At 45.2% G+C, this 23,124-nt stretch overlaps 1 pseudogene; it reads right to left on the bottom strand.

Annotated features, from left to right (window-relative positions):
* LOC125937790 (39S ribosomal protein L1, mitochondrial-like) overlaps positions 1-23,124 on the bottom strand; it is a 42,078-nt pseudogene that overhangs the window by 15,545 nt on the left and 3,409 nt on the right.

Genomic DNA, 23,124 nt, shown 5'->3' with positions numbered 1-23,124 from the left:
GAGTCACCCAGGCGCCCCATTTTAAAGTTTATTTTATTTTTGAGAGAGACAGAGACAGAGTGCGAGTGGGGGAGGGGAAGAGACAGAGGGAGACACAGAATCAGAATCTGAGCTGTCAGCACAGAGCCTCATGCGGGGCTTGAACCCACGAACCATGAGATCATGACCTGAGCTGAAGTGGGAGGCTTAACTGACTGAGCCACCCAGGTTCCCCTGCAGAATTATACTGTTAACCACCCCACTAACTTTACCTTTGTCCTCATTCCCCTCCGGCTCCCACACACCATTAACATAAAAGAATTTCCTTGCAAATTATATAACCAAATTTATAACTCACATAGGAAATTATCACACGGAAAAATTTATTAACCTAAATGATGGCCACATTTTTGCCAAGATTCACGAGTTCTGAAGTAATTTGCCAATAAAACAGATTTCTCAATAGTTTGGTGAGATTAGGTGCCAAATTATCCAGGGGATGAATGACGATCACTGCCAGTCCTGTTGGCCCATCTGCCCGACTGTCCACTGAAATCTCCAATGTCTTGGGAGAATTCAGCCGGGATGGCTCCCACATCTTCCCTGTGACTTTATCTGTTGAGAAGTCAGAGTACAAATGCTGGAAGCAGACACAGCAGAGGTTCAGGTGGGACCCAAACAGGAGTTCACAAAGTCTCCGATGAACAGTAACTATCGAACTAACACTAACTATCATATATGGACCATTTTCTAAGAGTCAGACACTGTGCCAGGAAATGTTTGTGCCTGATTTCACTTCCTCTTCTTAGGCCAGGTTGCATAGTAGCTAGCCACATGGACACAGAGCCAGACTAATATGGCTGCGGGTCCCGGGGCAAGCAATGGAAACTGTGCTTCAGTTTCTACGACTGTAACAATACTTCACAGAGATGAAGGGAGAAATGACTTAAATTACACAAAGCCTTTAGAGTGGTATGGAGGCAGCACTCAATAGACTCAATATGTGTTGGCCATTCATTCTCATAATGGCCCTGATCGGGGCGCCTGGGTGGCTCAGTCGGTCAAGCGTCCGACTTCGGCTCAGGTCATGATCTCACAGTTCGTGGGTTCGAACCCCGCGTGGGGCTCTGTGCTGACAGTGCAGAGCCTGCTTGGGATTCTCTCTCTCTCTCTCTCTCTCTCTCCCTCTCTCTCTCTGTCCCTCCCCTGCTTGCTCTCTCTCTCTCTCTCTCAAAATACAAAGAAAGAAAGAAAGAAAGAAAGAAAGAAAGAAAGAAAGAAAGAAAGGCTATTCTGATCATCATTTACCGTTTAGGAAATTGAGGCTTGGAGGTGGCCCGTGGCAGAGGCAGCTTTTGAAAACAGGTCAGTTTGCTGTCACAACCCGTGCTGCTTACCAAGGCACTGTTCTGCCTGTCAGTACAAGGTAGAGAGAGGACGCAAAACATCCTATGGTGTCAGCCTCAGAGCCTCTGGCTGCCGTGTGATGAATGCCCTCTGGGTGACCTGCGGACAGGTGGGGCAAGCATTGCGGGGCTTCCTCCATCCAGATGGGAACGCCAACCGTGCAAACCACCTCCGTGAAGGCTTAACCACACCCAGGAGACTCCACCAGGGGTGACAAAATTGTGCAAGGAAGCACAGGAGGCACGAGGCTTCTCACACCTCCGACCCTTCCTGTCTCCTGGCACAGATCGGCTAGAGAAAGCTACATCCGCTCACTCACAACCTCAAAGAGAATCACACAGCAGACTTTACTGCCTGTGGATGATAATTAAAATTGAGCTTCTATTGTAAATCTTTTCAAAAATCTTATGAATTAGGTGTAATTATCTCACTTAAGAAATGAAGAAATAAAGGCTCAGAGGAATTAGGTGAATTGCCCAACGTTATTACACAGCTTATACACGGACAACCGGGATTCCAACATCGGTCTATATTTTAATCCAAAGCCCATACCACGTCCCTCTCGCTAGTCAGGGATTGCTCCTTTGGCTTGGGGATCTTATCAAATCATTGTTTCTCCTAGTCTCTTTTTGTGGCTATCTCTTGACCATCTCATTTTTTGTCCCTGATTGTATCCACGAGCAAGAACATGCTGTGGAATTCTTGGAGCAGCAGCTGAAATTAAATGTTCTAATTTAAGAGATTGCATTAGAGATTGTTTGTGGATTGTTACTTCTCCATTCTGTCTCTTTCTTCCTCCTACTACCTCATATATCTGACATCTGATTATTAGAATCTTTTTAGAGGTTCTTAAACACACTCATTTGTGGGAAAGTGTCAGTTAAAATTGTTACAGGCAGACATTTGTGTTCTCATAGACTTTTTAAAAAAATCATCTAATGTTGATGTATTCTAAAAGAATTTTTTTAACGTTTTATTTATTTTTGAGAGCAAGAGAGACAGAGCATGAGCAGGGGAGGGGCAGAGGGAGAGGGAGACACAGAATCCGAAGCACGCTCCTGTCAGCACTGAGCCCGACACGGGGCTTGAACTCACAGACTGCAAGATCAAGACCGGAGCTGAAGTCGGATGCTTAACCAACTGAGCTGCCCAGGTGCCCCATATATTTATTGAGACACACACACACACACACACACACACACACACACACACATTGTGAGCGGGGGAGGGACAGAGAGAGTGAGAGATGCCAGAATCCAAAGCAGGCTCCAGGCTCACGAGCCGTGAGATCATGACATGAGCTGAAGTCGGATGCTTAACCGACTGAGCCACCCAGGCATCCCTCTCAGAGCCTTTCAATAGAGGGAAGAAAGTAACTTTTGGGTTCGTGAAGATGTACACCACAAACGTTTTCTTAAAATTCTCCACAAGGTGTAGGTAAGTAGCCAATCATAAATAGGCAAGTAATTAGTCAATACGGTAGCAAAATTAGGAATGATTATTGGTTTTGCTATTTCAAGCTCATAGCAAATTATTCATTCTTCTATCACAAAGTCTAGGGGACGGTTAGAGGATTTGAACAGCCACCTCTGTCACTCTTCAGTGCCACTGATGCGACTGAAGCTTCGGAAACTTAGAATTTCACTCTCCTAGCTCTGATCCTCCCCTTCCTACAGGTAATGACCATGTTGCCTGCGGTAGGTGTTTGTCAAACCTTTTAACACCAGCTCATCAGTGTGACGGTCAACGGATATGTCCTGAAAATCTTTTATATGTAGGGCACACCTTGAGGTCCAGCATTAGCCTGTGGGGCAGATCCTGGCCCTTGTACACGTAGGTCCATAAATGGCAGGTCCCACACCCGCAGGTGGCAACCTCATCCCTGAATGTTGCAGTGGTTTTGCTTTTCTCTACTGGAAGGGTAGCAAATACTGTCTTGTGTGTATTTACTTAGGGTATATGTATATTTACCATATATAGCACATTATAAAATTTGAAAGCATCGATTTCCATCACCAGCCTCATTCAGCAAGAAATCTTACAACCACCCATCTCTGCCAACAATCTCTTTAAAAAAATTTCTAATGTTTATTTGTTTTTGAGACACAGAGAGACAGAGCACGAGTGGGGGAGGGGCAGAGAGAGAGTGAGAGAGAGAGAGAGAGACGCAGAATCCAAAGCAGGCTCCAGGCTCTGAGCTGTCAGCACGGAGCCCGATGAGGGGCTTGAACACATGAACCCTGAGATCATGACCTGAGCCGAAGTCGGACGCTTAACTGCCTGAGCCACCCAGGTGCCCCTGCCAACATTCTTTACAGTGACCACCCCCCGCCCCCCGCTTCCAATTCCATGTAAACAGCAAATACCCTGTCATATTTTATCTACAGGAAACACTGTTGACTTGAAGGGCAGTAGCCGTATTTGCTTATTTTTTTTCATGCAAGACATTTAAACCTGCTTCTATGCTCTAACAACAAAAAGAAAAAAATCTGGAACAACTTATCTCTGTCATAACGTCATCCCTAACGAGTGATTTTAAGATGAAGACTTCTTCTTGAGAAATAAAGCCTGTTGGAGTTAGCATTCAGCTCTCACTTTCATTAAACAGAGTTGTCATTTTAGACCCAAGCTTCCCCTGGAGACAGCGATGCTACCAGGGGAAGCAATATGTGAAGTTATTGCAAGAAAGTTTTTGTGTGAAACTGTGACTCTTGCCAGAGATGTCAGATGTTTTAGTTCACTTCCTTCCCAAGAACTAGGAACATTTCCCAAGCCCCAGATACATACAACTGGAATGCTATTCAGAAGACGGTAGCGTGGGGCCGAAGAGAAAGACTGAATTTTGTACATTTGTTTCTGGAGATGAAGCCTCTATTCTGTTTTCCTCGAGGCGAAAGCCCAATTCACCTTGAGAATTGTAAAGCCTTATTCCTTTGGAAGAAAATGATGATGACTTCTGTCGCTGTTGTTACTATTTATACCATAATCAGTTCACCTAGGGAAGGTGATGGTCTCTACCGGGTTCCTTCCAGAGCTCCTTAAGGAATAAAACCATACAACCGCCAACCAGCAAGAAGACGTTTTGTTCTGCCTTTTCCTTCTCAGCCCTTTAGTCTTGTAAGCTATCTACCGCTATGCTGTTGATGAACTCTCTGCACATACACAGCACAAGAGCAATTAATGTTCCCCGTGTTGGCTCTCAGGAACTACACCACCATGAAGTACACTCCAGGATTATCAAGGTGAAATTCAATTGTGCTCAATACAGTTTGAGAGTAATTTTGCTCGTGGTTTAGAGCACCTCCACGGGGATGCTCTGAAGTTGGTTCACACCAGCTTGGGAGAGCCGACTGTTAAATGCCAAGGAATGGTGCAAATCTGATGTTAAACCTTCGCAGTTGGGCCACGGTGAGAGGATTTCCACCTGGGAATTAGCTTCCATGCTTCCCGTTCAACTTCCTCAGTGCGGTAGCAATATGGATTACGGAGTGTACCTTTTTCTCCTGTGGGAGGGATTCTCTGACCTTGCCGGGTCCCTGCCCATCCCCTCCTGCAGAGCCTGTGGACTCCACCTCGGCTGAACTAACCATCACTCGAAATAACCTTTGCTTTGTTTACATGCTTATCTCTGTACCTCAAGACCTTCAGCTGCTTGAGAGCAAAGAGGATATCTGATTTTTAAATCTTTACTAACTGGCATAATTCCTGGAACATGGAAGGGGGGGGTGCTACACATTCCCAATGAACTGATTTTGAATAAAGGTCTAACTTTTTGAAATGGGAACAAAAAAGAATGGATTGGATATTTATTCTAATCTAATCTTCTCTGATGGGAAAGGAGATCGATGCCATTGCTGTCTTTTTACATTCCTTCCTAAACCTTGTTTACTTTGGCTTTTGTTTGGCTCTTGGGACAGAGAGAAGCGAGTTCAACTTTGAGACTTTGGACCCCCTCTGAAGGACTAATTACTCACATATGGTTTTTGGCTTTAGTTCATCATTTTGTGACTCAGACTAGGGGGAATTTGGAGGTTAATGTAATGGGAAGTGAATGGAGCTTACTATTAACAGTACAACTAATGTTTGAGGGCACTGAGCTAAGTCCTTTGCATGCATAGTCGTATTTAATCCTTTCCACACTCCTATGGAGTAGGTATTACCATTTCACCTATTTTACAGCTACAGAAACTGAGGCATTGGGAGTAACTAGACCAGGGTCATCGTAGGGCTAAGGCTGAACCTTTAAAGTGTGGCTTTCGAAGACCACGCCATACTGCTTATAGACTCAACTGTTTGCTGAACCTGCGTCAGAGAAACGGTTCTGAGGCAAGGAAGGTAATTCAGCCATTCAGTAAATGCTAATTGGACACTGTCTTAGCTCTGACTTTCATAGCAAAATAGCATCATCAGGTAGCTTAAACAACGGACATTTATTTCTCAGTTCCGGAGGCTGGCAAGTCCAAGATCAAGGTGCCAGCAGATTCAGTTCCTGGTGCGGTCCCCTTCCTGGCCTTCCTGCGTGCTCACATGGTGTTTCCTGGGTGAATGTAAGGGGGAGCGAGAGCTCTCACTCTGCCTTCCTCTTCTTAATAAGGGCACTAATTATATCATAAGAGCACTACCCTCTAAACCTAATTATCTAAGCCTAATTATATATCTCCCAAAGTCCCCACCTCCAAATACCACTACATTGGGGGTTAGGGCTTTAATATAGAAATTCTCTGGAATGTGCTAGATGGAACGCTAAGAAAGAAAATAGCGCAGCAAGGTCTGGACTAGGGTGAGGCACACCAAGGACCTAGGGCACGACATTCAAGGAGGTACCACCCTCAGGGGCCCACCCTGCACTTGAATAACCCTGCCACTCCATGCACCTGCGTGCCTTGCTTGTGTCACCTCATCTCAGCCCTGGAGCACTGACTGTCCTTTGCTCTTGGGGAGCTCCATGTGTAGAAAGGGCCTGGTATCCGTATGGGTCAGAACAGCAGGCAGAAACCCCACCATGATTTGAGCATGGAAAGTTTAATATAAAATATTATTAACTAGCAGTTTATTGTTTGGAAACCCACGAGGACACAAGGAAGAGACTATGACAAGAGGAGTCAAAGACATTTTGACCTTCAGGACAAGAGTGAGGACTTTGTTTTTCCCTTCGGGCTGTGCCTGAGTGAGCATGACTTCTCCTATTTATTAAGCAACATTACACTCTGCAGCATTTCCTTTCAGATCACCCTAGGCATGTAGGCTATTTAAAAAATCTAAATAACGTCTCAAACTAACATTCCGAGGGAGAAATGTTTTAATCTGTCTTTTCCCAGAACTGCCTTTATGTCTGGGAGGGAGGGCAAACGAGCTGGGTGATGGTCGATATATTTGGATATTTATGGGAACCCAGAGGTTTTGGCAAAGGTACATATACATCTTAAAGAAGATTTAACTATTATATATATATATCACACACACCGCACTGTAGAATTCGAATGCAGGTCAAACGCAACAGCTATTCGTTATCTCTCATTTAAACTATAATAAAAAAATTCCTTTAAAAAATTTCTTTGAACGTTCATCTATTTTTGAGAGAGAGAGAGAGAGAGAGAGAGAGAGACAGAGTGTGAGCAGGGGAGGGGCTGAGAGAGAGAGAGGCAGAATCCGAAGCAGGCTCCAGGCTCTGAGCTGTCAGCAAAGAGCCCGACGCAGGGCTCGAACCCACAAACCGTGAGATCATGACCTGAGCCGAGGTCGGGACACTTACCTGCCTGAGCCACCCAGGTGCCCAAAAACAAAATTGCTTTAAAAAATTCCCTTCCCTTCTCCAACTTTCAACGTATTTAATATTTGCATAATAATTAATCTCCAGCTCCAGAGGAAATTCCCAAAGGGAGAGACAGCACAACAACATTTTGAACTGCAACCCCGTGGAAAAGAGAGAAGAGGGAGCATGTCAAGTCTTCAGCTTTGGAGCCCACTCTCAGGGGAATTCTAACTAACGGTGGCCATCTTGTTGACTATGAGAGTGGGGACTGGATGGCTGAGGTGACACAATCCCAGACATCGGGACAATAAATACTGACTAGGCCAAAGGTATAGCTCCAACTGAGGGATGATGGCACATCCCCTATCTACAGAGAGGTAGATCTTGAATATTTCAAGAAAGTTGCATTCTGTGCCTTGAAAGGGCTAAATCCTCATTCTCAGAACCCTGGAATATACCCGCACCAGCCCAACCAAGAAAAGCTCCGAGAACTTTCCATCCCACAGAAGGGTTTCAGACTTGCTGTTTATTGGCTGTGATTTCAGGGGCCCCGGGGAAGCCTGTGGCTGAGGCAAGAGCTGCAGGCTTCAAGTGCATTTCTCTGCCTCAGTATTCGACCTGTAAAATTAAGGCATCCAGCTAGAGCAATGGCTCCCAACCTGGCTACGTTTTAGAATTTGCAGAATCTGAAGAACTTTCAAATAATACCCAACCCTGCCCCCTACCTCAGGCTAATTAAATCATGTTCGGCCTGGTGGGCCCAGAAGGTTAGTATTTGAACAAACCTTCTCAATGAGGCCAACACGGTCAGGTTTGGGCGGTACTCGTGGCCCTACCATACAATACCATTGATTCCTCCCCCATGGGTGATCTTTTGTGCACATTGAAAAAATTGTTCCCATTACAAACGGACTCTCATGGACTGTCAGCTGTAGGTGAACAGGTGTATGAATTTGGATGAAGTCTACACGCGAATACGTAACAACGAAAACAGCTGTATCAGGTGGAAGGATACAGGGAGTTTTTCTTTAAAATGACAAAAAAACACCTGTACTGTCTTTACGACGATGACAGAAATACCTCTAATTGCCAAATACTCTCTCCCCTCTCATTCCCTTTGCAATTTTGGGTCTGGGTTGTTTTCAAAAGGATGTTGAAGCCTGACCTCTGATCATAATAAAAGCATCTGTGTTATTTGGTCAGAGCTGGGTTTCTCCAATAACTTGCTGTCTCTCTGCCCTGAAATGTGATTTCATGAAAGAAGTTGAAACTACTGTGTGGGTATGGGCATTCTCACTGTTGAGGGCCTAATATAAAGTGGTCATTCAATGTGTATTCAGTTATAATGACTAAACATATCTCATGACTCCGTTCTGAAATCCAGTACTAAATGCACAGTTCATGAATCATATTCATCAGCCACGGCCATCATAAATATTCATCTAGTGTCTATCTTCATTTGGTGGTTATTAACATGTCAAAGATATTTGTGGAGAAAATGAAAGTGATAAATTCTATCTATATTTACTCTTATTTGAAAGGCTAATTTATTTTTAGAGTACTCTTTGACAAAAGGCTTTTAATAAAGGGAAGTTTCCTTTAGAAATAGTCTTCTGTTTTCAGGCTAATAGTCTTACACAAAGAAAGTTTATTAATGTTTTGCTTGTCGAATGACGTTAGCCAAGTGATGGGCTGTGTAAATAGTCCAATTCAGAGGACAACATAAAGCACTGCTCTTAAAAGGGTACATTGATGCCTGCTCTGCTAACAGCACTTTGGAATTGTTTTTCTAGTGAAAAGAAGTGACAGTGATTCATTTCCACCCTTACCTGGTCCCCTTGGTAATCAATAACCCATCACAAGATCGTTGCATGGGATTGGAATACAGTCTGACTAGAATGGAGGAGGGATTGCAAACTTTTTCTTCAAAGGCCCAAACAGTAAAGATTTTAGGCTTACTATCTGGTGTTGTAGCACCAAAGCGGCCATAAACAATACGTAAATGAGGAGTGCCTGGGTGGCTCAGTCTGACTTCAGGTCAGATCATGATCTCATCATTTGTGAGTTCTGAATTCGAGCCCTGCATCAGGCTCTGTGCTGACAGCTCAGAGCCTGGAGCCTGCTTGGGATTCTGTGTCTCCCTCTCTCTCTCTGCCCCTCCCCCACTCATGCTGTGTGTGTGTCTCTCTCTCTCTCTCTCTGTCTCAAAAATAAATAAACATTAAAAAAACAAAACAAAAAATAGAAAATATGTAAATGAGTGAATGTGGTGGTGTTACAAAAAAAAACTTTATTTAAAAAAAATAGGTTGTCGGCTAGATTCGGCTTACAGGCTTACACTGGAGGAATAGAGCAAACCCAGTAGGGTGTCAAACTGGCTCTTAGGTTGCAGTGGGAGGTTGTAGGCCAGGTTTGGGAATTTCAACTAAACCCAAAGAAGCCAGTGTGTGTTGGGGTTCTGTATGAGCAAGTAGGTCCATTATGGTAGGAAAAGTCATGAGAATATATTAGTAATAAAAGCGTGGCAATAGCAATGGCCAGTGTTTACCGAGGACTTGCTATGTAACTTGTGTTAAACACTTTCCATGTAATCTTTATAATAACCTTGGAGTAGATATTATTGTATTCCTGTTTTATAGATGAGGAAATTGAGGCTCAGAGAGGCTAATTAAATCTCTCATTCACATTAGTAACTGGCACAGCTGAGATGTGAACCCAGATAGTCTGACTTTAGAGACCTCTCCTCTAACAACTATGCATTATTACCTCCTGCTGGGGGGACACAGCCAAGTCCAAAGTCATCATAATTAGGAGAGAAAAGTTTCTGTATCAGTACTATAGTCTTGGTTTATGTTCTGGGGGTTTATCGTGGATGGACCAAGAATAGTGTCCTGGGGTGCACACTATGGGAAGACGAATCTCCATGGGCCTCTCATGTTTCTGCATGTTTTTAAGCAAAGACATTGGCAGCCTTTTGTTGGGGACTATGTTTTCATATTAAACAGCCTTGGCAGATAGAGATAGTGTCTCCGTGTGGAGCAGAAGGAAGGTTTGTTTGCTTTACATTATCGTAAAGACCATGCCTCTCTCTGGGGCAAAGTTGGGCAGGTTGGCTTGTGGCCCATTGTCAAAGAGTGGGGGTTCTTCAGTGCTCTTAGAAAACGGGGTCTCAAAATGCCATTGAAGTGTTTGTTGTAAAAAGGTTTAGTTTTATGTTATGTGAATTTTACTTCAATTGAAAAAACATTTTCAAAAACGAAAAAACAAACAAATAAACAAAAAACCTTAGTGAAAAGAAAGCCATTATATGAAGCAGACTCTTACCTGACACTGAATGTGCTGGTGCCTTGATCTTGGACTTCCCAGCCTCTAGAACTGTGAGACATAGATTTCCTTTGTTTATAAGTCACTAAGTCTATGGTATTTATGTTATGGCCGGAAGACTAAGGCCAGAAGACTATGTTGAAGTCAGAGAGAGGCAAGCCGTTGTGAGAAACCGTAGCTCTTGATTTCGTAACTAGCAGAGCGGTATGGTCCTCCGAGGAGTTCTTTTTTCTCTTCTCTTCTTCTTTTTTTTTTTTAAGTTTATTTATTTATTTATTTATTTTTGAGAGAGAGAGAGAGAGAGAGAGAGAGAGAGAACGAGCACACACGTGTGTGCCAGTGGGGGAGGAGCAGAGAAAGAGAAGACAGAGAATCCGAAACAGGTTCTGGGCTGACAGCAGAGAACCCAATGAGGGGCCCAAACTCACAAATTATGAGATCATGACCTGAGCCGAAGTCGGATGCTCAACTGACCAGGCCAGCCAGGCACCCCTGCTCTGAGAAGTTCTAAAACTGACCAGAAGGAGTTAAAGATGTATAGTTGACTCATGGGAATGATTTGCAATGAACCATAGCCATAATATAAATATCACATCCTGGCAATTTAGTATAGTGGTTTCTGAACCTAGCTTCTCATCAGAATCCCATGGTAATATTAAAGTAACAATAATAAAACAACAGATTCCCTGAGCTCCACCCCATGTATAATGAATCAGAATATGTGGGGGTGGGGCTCAGAAATCAGTATTTTACAAAGGTTCCCTAGATTATTCAGATGCACTGAGTCCCTGCAATATTCCAATGATAAAGATAGAATTCCATCACAGACAAATCCTCCTGCTTCTCGGTACGTAACTTCCTTCAATTGTTACTCAGATGGTTAAACTCTAGAATGGTGTTGTCCAATGGCAATCAGCCACATGTGGCTATTTAAAATGAAATGAATAAAATTTAAAATTCAGTTTCTTGGTTGTATTAGCTACATTTAAAGTAGTTAATAGCTACATATGGCTAATAGCTACATTGTCCTTTAGTGCAGATATAGAACGTTTCCATCATTACAGAAAGTTTCATTGGATAGAGCCACTCTGGAACAGCTTTATACCAGAAAAGAAGGAAGCTATCCAAGACCACTGGGGTTGTACCAAAAAGACTCAGGAGTCAACACAAATAAACTTCCATTAAAGAACGGTGGGATAATTTTGAGCACCACTTAGAATAATAAATGCAATGGGTTGAAGTATATTAAATATATTTAAATATATATGAGCTCATACTCATACTAAAATAAAATTTATTGGTGACTTTTAGTGGGTGCTGGGGAACCATCATTTGGAAACTGGAAAATAAAGCATTTAATCAGTACTTTCATAAGGACAGTCTGGATAAATGGAGACAGTACCGAGAGGCATATCAGAAGGCCCATTAACAGGTCCCACAGGATGGAACACCTGTGGCCCTTTGCCATGGTTCATTCAATAGCACATCCTCATATCGGTTTTTCTTCCTCCCCTCTTTTACTTCCCATATCCTGCATTCTCGTTCTCTGGGATTCCCAAATAAATTGCTACATGCAAACTTCTATCACTGGCTGTGCTCTAACGGGAAACCCAGGCCGGGATAGCATTGTAGTTCAAATTCTTGAAAGAATTTAACCGTACCTGGCATATCGATTTGGTTGTTTGGTTATGCTTCCAGTGCTGGTCCAATCTGTTCCTTCAAGAGATATACACGGGACTTTTTAAAGCAGAAGAGATAGAAGGGAGAGGTAGTTGTGGGAGGCGGAATGGAATAACATGTCAGTGTAGAGCCCTGCCTTGAGAGTGATCCGCTGGCCAGCAGCATCAGTATCACCAGGAGCCTGTTAGAAATGGCAACTCTCAGGCCCCAGCCAGCCCTACCAAATGCAAATCTGCATTTAACAAGAGTCCCCAGGTGATCTGCATGTCCATTAAAGTTAGCGAATTCTCCTCTAGAGGGAGTAATAATTATCCATCTCAGAGATATCTTTCTAAGAGTTAAGATGTTGAATCTGAAGGTCAATGATAAGCACATGTAGGGGAAGGGGAGCCCGTGCTAGTATGTGTCTGTGGAGCGGGAGTTGGAAGAGGAAAAGTGGATTGAATCTATGTGAAACACTTTAAATTCATACTAGGAAAAACATTCTATACCTGTGTTATTATATTTTGCACCATACACCTCAAAAAATGTTCAAGTGGGAAGATAAAAACCACCCCCCAAATCAATAGAAAACAAAGTCTACACGTTGTTGTAAACACAAGAGCAGGTTCTTACTGAACAACTCTTAACTATTGAATTGATGGCTTGTGTTAGGGTTGGGTGAGTGTATCTGTGTGGGAGGCAAAGCCAGTCTTGACCATGTACCACTTCCTCCTAGACACTCTGGGCTTCGCCAATCCTGGAGCTCCCCTGTCCAAACTTCCTACGCTCAGTTCACTGCTCCGTCTCCTGTGTAAAAACTCTCAGTTACAGGCATAGTGCACTCGTAAATGTTTAACGACTTGCTCTCCAGAAGTAAATAGAAAGCTCTAATTTATAGAGTTTGCCAATTTCCATAGTACAAATGGTTCCATCATGGCTGACTGTAAGCTGCCATGATGTTAACTGAAACTGGAGTCAGAAGATGGTAGAAACTGGGTCCAGCATGCTGCTGGAAATAACTGGGAGAAAGGGCAAGAAGGAAATAAAGGGTGGAAAGGACACCGTAGAGTGGTTTTAAAGCCTTCCCAGAAGTGGCAGAAGGAAAACTAAGTTGATAGCCTGTTGTGCTGTCTTTAACTTCAGTTACTATGATTCAGAAACGTCTAATTCAAGTCAAAAGGGCTTGTATTGTGTCCTCGGCTCTAGGCTACGGATTTGGCCATCTCATCCAATCTATGGCTATCTCTTAGCTTTAACTTTATTGAGAACTTCCTTATGTTGAGCTCAGCTGCAGAAACAGTTTTAGGACAGAAGGCCAGAGTGACGTGTATTCTATGTTTACTGAAGCTTCTTCCATGAACATTACCTAGGCTCTGGAATGCTCACGCCTACCCTTCATGGACACACCACACCCCAGTCTCCCCTGCCTGAGTCTTGGTGACTCCTACCCAGCCTCCTCAGGTGTTACACACCCTGACTCCCTGGCTACAGTTCAAGCCTTCACCTGGCTTCCTTGGACATCACCCAAGAGCTGTATCCCTGTCTTTCCTGCAAGATCTCCAGCTGGCACCTAACTCCCTTCCCTCAGGGACATTAGCAGATAATGCATAGCTACCTTGCTGGAGGTACTGGCAGGCAGCTTTAACCTGTCCTCCCACAAACCCTGCTTTGGGGGCTCGGTGTTGGTTCTCCGAAGGCCTGATCCAGGGCCCCCATCCCCTCTGGCATCTCTCAAGCTGTAGAGCCATCGATCTCTGCTTTGCATCTCTGGGCCAGCTGAACCCAACTTTCCTGACAAACACACACCTAAATTTCCCATATCTGCTCTGGTTGCTCACCTTTTGCTTTTTCTTGGAAAGCATCCAGTGCTAGGAATCCAGCTTGCTAGAGACAGCCCCGATCGATGCCTCTTAATCTGCATGAAATGGAATTTTTTTATAACCCTCTCTTTGGTATTTAATCAATGGTGACTTTAGGAAAGAAATATGGCTACGAGTAAATTACAAGAGTTCATTTTTGCAGTCTTGTATCTGTTTGGGATGCTATAGTTTGTTTAGTCCTCTCCCCACGTGAATGCACCTTGATCTTTAGATTTAGGATTTGGCTTTTATTTCTTCTAAAAATAGAGACAGAAGCAGTGGAAGTCCCCTTTATCTCTGTCAGGGCTGGGGCCCCTTCTTGGGATTTTTTTTCTAGCCCTGCAAAGCAGCCACCCTTTAGGTTTATTCCTTTTGATCCTCATTCTCTCTTTATGTTTTCTCTTCTGAGCACATAAACATATCGCTACCCTTTCTTACAAAGTCAAGGCCAGCTTACATTCTGTAGAACAACTTACATGGACAGAAGCATTCCAGGTGGCTCAGCTAACTCACCACAGCTTTTGTGTACCCCAGGTTGGGAAAGACAGGGGCCCAGTGGTCAGTGTGTCCTTCCTGCCAGCTGAGAATGCTACTCGGCCCTTTGAGTGTTCCATTCAGAATGAGGCCAAAGGTCTCCAGACTAAAGAATGCCTTTAATCAAGCCCCAGTTATGCAGGAAAGCATCATAACAGCTTCTGCTGTTGGCCTGTGAAGCTGACCATGCTGGAGCATCCTTGACCTCTCTTCTTTCTCTCAGAAGGCCAATGAACTTGTGTTTAATTTGTTCTCTGAACCTCCACAGAGTTTCATTCTGCAAGGCCTCTGGTGAGTTTGAAAGGCTGCCAATCTCGACACAAAAATGTCGAAGTGCCTGAGGGCAAGAGTCTTCCAAAGTTCTTGGTTGTCAGAGATGAACATCATCAGATGTCTCCAAAAAGATGAAAGGGATTGACAATGAAAGCAGTTGTAAGACTAAGACTGTCCAATGGATGAGGCTCCAGAGAAGGCAGGAGCCATAGTCGTGAAAATCCTGCCCTGGAATTGCTAGCATTATGAACAAATTTTCAGGGAACTTATCAGAGAAGGTCAATTTGAATGGGTACTAATGAGTTGATGGCTCAGATCCAGGAACAAATCAGACTATAGCAACCAAGCACATATGGAGGTGCGTTGCTATATAATTGTAATGTCCCTTAGGGACAGGCACTGGGCCACAAGACGAAATTGCCTAACCTCTTCCCACTGAGCAAATGATCGGGAATCTAACTAATATGGACTGTGTATCTGACCAGAGGAATTCTTAGGACATGAACTCAAATATGTTAGCTCTCTCTGTCTTTTATTAAGGCCCTTTCTTAGATAAGGGGCTAAACTAGCCGTGGCAGATCTAAAAAAATGCATAGGCTGAACTTATGGTCAGCCTGCCTGAGCCTTGTATATCGTAGGTATCCAGAAATGGCTTGTTAATTCCAATGTAATAGGGCTCATCCCCTGTCATGGGGGGCTATGGCCCCAGTCTTTAAACAGTAAGTGATAGTGACGAATGTTTGGAAAATCCCACAGTGGTATGCAGTGCCCCGTCCTCGGATAGTCTAGCCCTCTGCTGGGACAGGGATTCATTGGTTTATTCCAAAATAGGTAAATGCTGGGTGTTCTCTTGACCTTAGAAGGGGTAAGATATAGCACAGGGAATTGATACCAGTCTGAAATCTGAGGGGGTCATATGTGGGCATTAACATAGACCTTGAAATCTGGAAAGCAGCCTATCCTCCTCACTTCCAAAAATATCTTTCCAAGATATTCTCTATTGTTCTGCCCAGTGCAGTTGGGTCTTGATCAGTTTGCCTTATAAGGAATTTCAGGGTTTCAGGAGCTCTCGCAGTAGGAAGTTTTCCCTGCTCTGCTGCCCGAGTTGCCTTCTGCTTAATTTTTAGTTCAGTATGTCTGTAAAGACAGGGAGGGCTTTATGGGGCAAAAGGCCCAATCACTGTGGGAAGAATGAATCATTCTGAGAACAGCCAGAAGGGCTGGAAGGAGAAGGTGACTGAGGGGCAGGAAGCTGGGGGTGGATGGATGACTGAGAACAGCATCCAAACAGTCTGGCTTCTCTCCATTCCTCCCACTAGGGGGTGCCCAGCATCCCAGAATAATCGCTATTACTAGGAAGCTGAAATTTCAGGGGGCACCATTTATTTCATAGAAGGGCGCTCACTGGCTGACCCAGGTTTCCTGCATCTCTGCCCTGAGCCAAGAAGAGATGGGGGCGGGGCGGGGCGAAAAGAGGGGTCTTGAGTCGGTAAGTACACAAATGCCTTTCAAGCATGTGAGGATCCTAAGTCCATGGAAACCTCTGGGGATATCATGCGTTCTCGAGGACCCACTGGTCTTAAAGTCAGTGACTGGAGTATGTGTGGACCTGAAAGTACTCCTGGGCCCAGGAAAGGTGGTGGTGTGATATTTCACCCTTGAGGGTAAAGGAGTTGTGGGGCTAACAAATGAGCAAGGCTGAGGGATTGTTTGGAGGTCCAATAGGGATGGAATAAAGATCAAAGATAAAGTGAGATTCTGAAATAGAGTAGATAACAGGGATGAATAAAGGTCAGGGAGAGGGAAGGGTATTTTGAGGGTCTTAAAGCATCTATGCCTTCAGAATGGCCACGGCATAACTTTTAGCTGTGGGTGGCTTTGTGGAAAGAACATGGAACCACACGTTGACAGACATGAATTCAAACATCACCCCAAGCATTCAATAGCCATGTGATCTTGGGAATTTAGGAAAGTTATTCAACCTCTTTAATCTTTAATTTTCTCATCTTCAGGGTGCCTGGTTCGCTCAGTTGGTTAAGCGACTGACTTCAGCTCAGGTCATGATCTCACGGTTCGTGCGTTTGAGCCCTGCGTTGGGCTCTGTGCTGACAGCTCAGAGCCTGGAGCCTGCTTGGGATTCTGTGTCTCCCTCTCTCTCTGCCCCTCCCCCCACTTGCCCTCTCTCTCTCTCTCAAAAATAAACATTTAAAAAAAATACAAAAAAATTCTCAAATAACCCTAGTATTATTAGTTCCATTTTGAAGATGAGAGAATTTAAAAAAATTTTTTAATGTTTTATTTATTTTTGAGAGAGAGACAGAGTATGAGAGAGAGGGAGACACAGAATCGGAAGCAGGCTCCAGGCTCTGAGCTGTCAGCACAGAACCCATCGCAGGGCTCGAACTCACGAACCTGTGAGATCATGACTTGAGCCGAAGTCGGATGCTTAACTGACTGAGTCACCCAGGAGTCCCTAGGGTTATTTGAAAATTTAAAAGATAATGGATATTGTTAGAAGGTGAAGGCGAGTCAGTAATCTATTCTCCAGTCCGAGAAGTCACTTTAAGACCCAAAAGATGAAGCAAGCCACTTCATACCGTTTACACAGAGTGTTAGCTAGGGTGATTTACTGACAGGGGAGATCAGGCGGGTAGGTGGGAGGATGGACAGACCATCCAGGGCACTGCACAGCTAGCCATTCTCCGCTCAGTCTGGCCCTTATGGAGTGAGGGGCATGGTGGTGAGATCACAGGGTAGTTATCTAAAGTGAGACCTTCCGTGCACCAGGCATCTCGACCAGTTACCGAAAGTGGGGCCTTCTGCGCACAACTTCAAGAAAGATAAGAACAAGCCTTCCCACACTCCGGTCAGGGCATACATTAATACATCAACTTCCACAGGGCCTGGAACACGTAGCCTGGAGGGCGGTCATTGTGTGGGCAGAAGAAGACAGAGGGCTAAAGACCAGTCAGTGTGGTCAGTGCTCCTACACATACAAAGCATGAAATTAATTTAACCTTCCCCCTTTCATTGTTCTCTATTTGGAAATAGCTGAGAGCAAAGAAGGAAGTATTTGTGTGCTACCCCTCTGCCGCCCCATAGACTTCAGATATGAGGACAGTAGCCTCGGGGCAAGAGGGTCTTCCTTGGCCCCCGGGGCTTTCTGCACCACAGAACTTCGCTGAGTATTTAGGCCATGCTGGCGAGAAGGCCTAGATTCTGTGAGCCTTTGGACCAGTCCTTACACGTTGCAGACTTGTGGGCCATGATGAAGAAACCAGTCCCCAACTGAATTCTTAGAGGTCACCAACTGGTCCAGAGGCCTTCAGTCTTGGAGTATTAAATGCTCCTGCCCATGGCCACACAGAATGCCAAAGCCCGGCCTGGAATCCCAGTGCTATGCTCTCCCATATTACCGGTTCGCCCATGCTAATGTGACAATGACTCCCAATTCTTTCCAGCATAGTGTTCCAAAGTGTGGGCCACAGATCACCCGTACCAGCATCAGAAGGCAGGCTTGATAAAAAGCACAGATTCCTGGACTCCTGCCAGACCTGCGCACCCAGATTCTCTAAAGTTGAAAGGCAATGGCTTACAAAGTTACCAGTCCCGGGTGACACTTCTAAGGGGAAATAGAATGCCTGAATCTTCCAGAGGGCTCTTTTGTAGGGAAAGTTGGGGCCCTTGGGCGGACATATTGTTGCTTCAAAAATCATACCCTACAGGTGTTTCTGACTCTGCTTATCTTCAGAGCCCACTCTGTCCCTAGCCGCTTCCTTTCTTCCCCTGGAACTTCCTAAATGCTGTTGGAATCATTTCTGTGCAAGGCACTGGGGAGAACAGGGAGTTTTTGGTTTTTGTTTCTGGGGATTGCGGGCACCAGGATAGAGGGATCACCAGCTGCCACTCCTTGGCATTGCCAGATTGGCTTTGTCTAGATTGAGGGTTGCAGCAAAAATTACCCATTTCTCTAAGGCTGTGAACTCTGATCTCTCAGTCTAGAGGGAGATGGTCTCTGGGCATGCGAACCACACTTCACAGGCTTCCTCCCGACAACGAGGACAGCATGAGCAGGCCCTGCAGTAGGAACTCGTGACCATGGATCACTCTCCCAAAGAGACAGACGTTTTCAGCCTCAGAGGAACAGCAGTGGCAGCGGCCCCTGCTTTAAGTTTGTAGCCCTTGGAGTTAGAGGGTTCACCTTGGCCTTGGCGGGTGTGTGTGTGGGGGGGGGGGTTGGTCTCTGCACTGCAGAATGGCAGTGGGTCGTCAGGGCATCCTGGGGGCTGCAGAGAGATTTTGCAAGAAGTATTCCTATCAGCTTCAAAAGTCCCCAAACGCGCATAAAAATGCTGCGGGGAAGGCAGTTGTTGCGATCTTCAGTCTTTTTTGGGCGCAAGGTGGAAAACGAACTTTAGTAAACTAAAACAAAAGGCAGGTCGTCAGTTGTGTAGCAAATGTCACTGTAGACAGTACCTATCTGGCCCGCTGGCTGCCTCCAGGAGGTTGGGGTGGGGCCATGTGGATGTGATTTCAGCCTCCTTCCTTCCAGGGGGGGCCGGCATCCCTGCACGGAGTCCTGGTGGTAAAGCGGTCCCCTCCAGGAAGCATCATTTCATCCTTCCCAGTCCTTTTGGTTTTCTAGGAACTAGAGGATTCATCTGACTCAACTGGAGATGGCTCCCTTTCCTAATTTATTGTTCTATTCCCAAAGCCTCACTCCTCCCGGGCTCCGCGTGAGCGTAGAGGGGAGCCTGGGAAGTTGAAGCCCCTGCAGAGATAGATGCAAGTTCACAGACGCGGAGCTGCTCCTTCACGGGGCCTGAGGCAAAGAAAAATCCCAACCTCTTTCGTGCCATTCAGTAGGTTTTGTTGAACCTGCAAAGGAAATAAATTCCCAGGGCAGGAAATGACCCAGAGCCCATGACAATATGTGAAAAGCCAAACCCGTGCTTCCGTCACTTTGTTTCAAACTATTCTAATCTGTGTACCAGGAAGCCTAACCCAATACCAGATGGAGATCTGTTTTCAGGCGCCTCTTGGCATCTGCCACTCCCGGCTGGTGACATTTGCACGTTTCGAGGAGGCAAACCTGTTCTGACATCTCCAAACTTCCCAAGAGGTGCAGCTTCGGGAAAGTCCTTGGGTCTCTTGCTGGAGGCGCCGACCATCTGACGTGCTTCGTGCTGCTGGCCTCCAGCCTGGAACGCGAGCTCACCGAATCTGTTCTTGAGGGCCTGCACAATCTGAAATCAAGATGTCCCATGCTGCCAGAAAAGGCTGGCTCCCTTGCTTGCTTCCTAATCCCTTCTCGCCAGGCTTTCCCGAAGAAATCTGATGAGTCAGGAAGGAAGAAAACGTGTCTGAGGGAGATCTGGCGGGTGGGCTGGTCTCTCTCCTGTTGGGGCGCCTGGGTGGCTCAGTCGGTTAAGCGGCCACCTTCAGCTCAGGTCATGATCTCGCGGTCCGTGAGTTCGAGCCCCGCGTCGGGATCTGTGCTGACAGCTCAGAGCCTGGAGCCTGTTTCAGATTCTGTGTCTCCCTCTCTCTGACCCTCCCCCGTTCATGCTCTGTCTCTCTCTGTCTCAAAAATAAATAAACGTTAAAAAAAGAAAAAAAAATTAAAAAAAAAAATTCCCTCCTGTTTCACAATGCGGGTAAGGTGGAGGGATTCGGTAGTAGTTTTTCTCCGTTTCTTCCTCTATCGGCTCTCACTCTGAGAGCTCCTTCATTGACCACTCATGAAGTCGGCTTTGCAAAAGCAGGAAGGCCCTCTGATGATGATGAGTCACTGTTGCAAAGAAGTTTTGACTTCACTTTTTTCCCCAGGAGCAGGGCGAGAAAAAGCTCCCACCTCTGCTCCCAGTAGGAACCATCATTCAGCTGCTTTGTTCTGGCCCGGGGGCCTGTACTTTTCCAAGGCTTTTAATTTTTACTGAGCACCATTCATCAGCCTGCCCACTGCAGGCCTCGGGCCAGGTGGAGCCCAAACATAGCACGGTGGCTTCTGGGATGCCACCAAACAGGTATCCTGTTAACCCCCCCCCCCCCCCCCCCCCGAGGGTAATCGGAAAGTAGCCGTGGTTGAAGGAGTCGTGTGCCCAACTCTCTCAACCCTTTCAAAATGGGACACAGATTAAAGTGTAAAGAATCCAATATATTTGTTGACACCTGGTTTATAAAAAAAGCTCCAGCAAGAAAGAAGGGGGACGTTGAACATCTAGCTGGATACTGCTCTCCTGTGTTCTGGCATCGCAGACCTGTCCTGGGGTGTGAAACCACCCTGTGCCACTATTCAAAATTGTGTGCCGTTTATAATGAAAGAGCTTTTAAAAAGTATGTTCAGATAAGCTTGGATTTAGCCCTAGTGAGGGAATATAGTCTCCATTACAAGACAGTAGCTTAAAATCAGAGGCTGGCTGTACCAACTGTATGTAGCTGGTAGTAAACAGTAGATAAAAGAACCTAGGAGATCTTGAGAGAGAGAGAGAGACAGAGAGAGAGAGAGAGAAGAGACAATCATCCCGACAACCAACAAGGGAAGGTAAGAGATGTATGGGTCTCTCTCTCTCCCCTTGACTCTGCCTTATGAGCAGGGAGGCAGGGAAACACTAGAGATGGGAGACAGAGGGAGGTGATCTTTCCAACTGCAGCCAAACGGGTTAAATAGTTTATATTATGATGATGACAATGACCCTAATGATGAAGAGATGGTGTTGACCCAGAGGGGGAAAAAAAGGTGTTTGATTTCGAGCCACACTTAAGCCCCAAAGTACTGCTGCCAGAGCTACTTATATGATCCAAGGGGCTTTTCAGTATAATTAGAGGAATTTGGGGTCAGTGAAATATATATAACTGAATAGAAAAATCAGGATTAGATTAAGATGTGATTGAGAATGGTTAAAAATTAGTGAGAAAGGTATCAAATCTGTAACTTTTTGTACTGCTTTCAGTCTTGATAGAATCATCTGTTAAAAAGTAACATAGTTATGGGGACGCCTGGGTGGCTCAGTCGGTTAAACGTCTGACTTCGGCTCAGGTCATGATCTTGCTTGAACCCTGTATCTGGCTCTGTGCCGACAGCTCAGAGCTTGGAGCCTGCTTTGGATTCTGCGTCTCCTTCTGTCACTGCTCCTCCCCCACTCGCACTCTGTCTCTCTGAAGAGTAGATAAACATCAAAAAAAAGTAACATAGTTAAAAACTACTTTTGTATTAATGCATAAGCAGGGCAAAGATTTTGCTGTGCTCTCTGAGGCACATATTTGGGATGCCTAGCCTTTGGGGGCCTTCCAGTCATGTCCAGCCTTCATCAATGACAAAAAACAGAGAAAGGAACTCACAACTTAAAAAAAAAAAAGTTTATTTATTTTTGAGAGAGAGAGAGAGCACATGAGAGCTGGGAAGGGGCAGAGAGAGAGGGAGACAGAGGATCTGAAGCAGGCTCTGCGCTGTCACGAACCATGAGATCATGATCTGAATCAAAGACGGATGCCTAACCGACTGAGCCACCCAGGGGCCCCATGAATATACAACTTCTTGAGGGCAGCAGTGGAAGGTCAGAGTCATAATGTGGCGGTAAATGGTAGCGTGTGCTTCATCCCAGGTTTAACAGAGGTAGTCGCTAGACACTTAAGGTAGATGCTTTTATTTTGCAAATGAGAGGACAGATTCAAAAATGGAGAAAGAGGGGTGCCTGGGTGGCTCAGTCAGTTGAGCGGCCGACTTCGGCTCAGGTCACGATCTCGCGGTCCGTGAGTTCGAGCCCCGCGTCGGGCTCTGTACTGACAGCTCGGAGCCTGGAGCCTGTTTCGGATTCTGTGTCTCCCTCTCTCTGACCCTCCCCCATTCATGCTCTGTCTCTCTCTGTCTCAAAAATAAACAGACATTAAAAAAAATTTAAAAAAAAATGGAGAAAGAACAGAGCCACAAGTCCCAAACTACGTGCCAGGTGCCCAGGACACCACAGCAAACTCACAGGGGCGTGGTGGCATGTGTTAGATGTCCAGGGGACATGGTGATACGTAGGACACCACATGAACTAAGAGGCCAAGACAGTTCACAGTTTCAACAGCAGATTGTGCTCTATTCCTTTCAAAGACATCTTGTGTCTGAGAATTGGGTTTTCAGCAGTTGTTATAAAATGCAAGTACCGAGTGAAAATCAGTGTGGAAAAGCAGGTGAAGGTGCTGGTGCCTGTTTAGGTTCTGAGGTTTAAGAAGCCTTTCAGGGTCCAGTTGACATATACTTCTTTTTATAAGTAACCGTGGTTAGGAGTAGCATAAAATATATGTGTATATATATATATATATATATATATAAAATTTATGTATATC

The sequence above is a fragment of the Panthera uncia genome (genome assembly GCF_023721935.1).
Source record: "Panthera uncia isolate 11264 chromosome A3 unlocalized genomic scaffold, Puncia_PCG_1.0 HiC_scaffold_12, whole genome shotgun sequence".
Classification (NCBI taxonomy): Eukaryota; Metazoa; Chordata; class Mammalia; order Carnivora; family Felidae; genus Panthera; species Panthera uncia.
The sequence above is the reverse complement of the archived record's forward strand: the minus strand, read 5'-3'. Positions and strand labels throughout refer to the sequence as shown.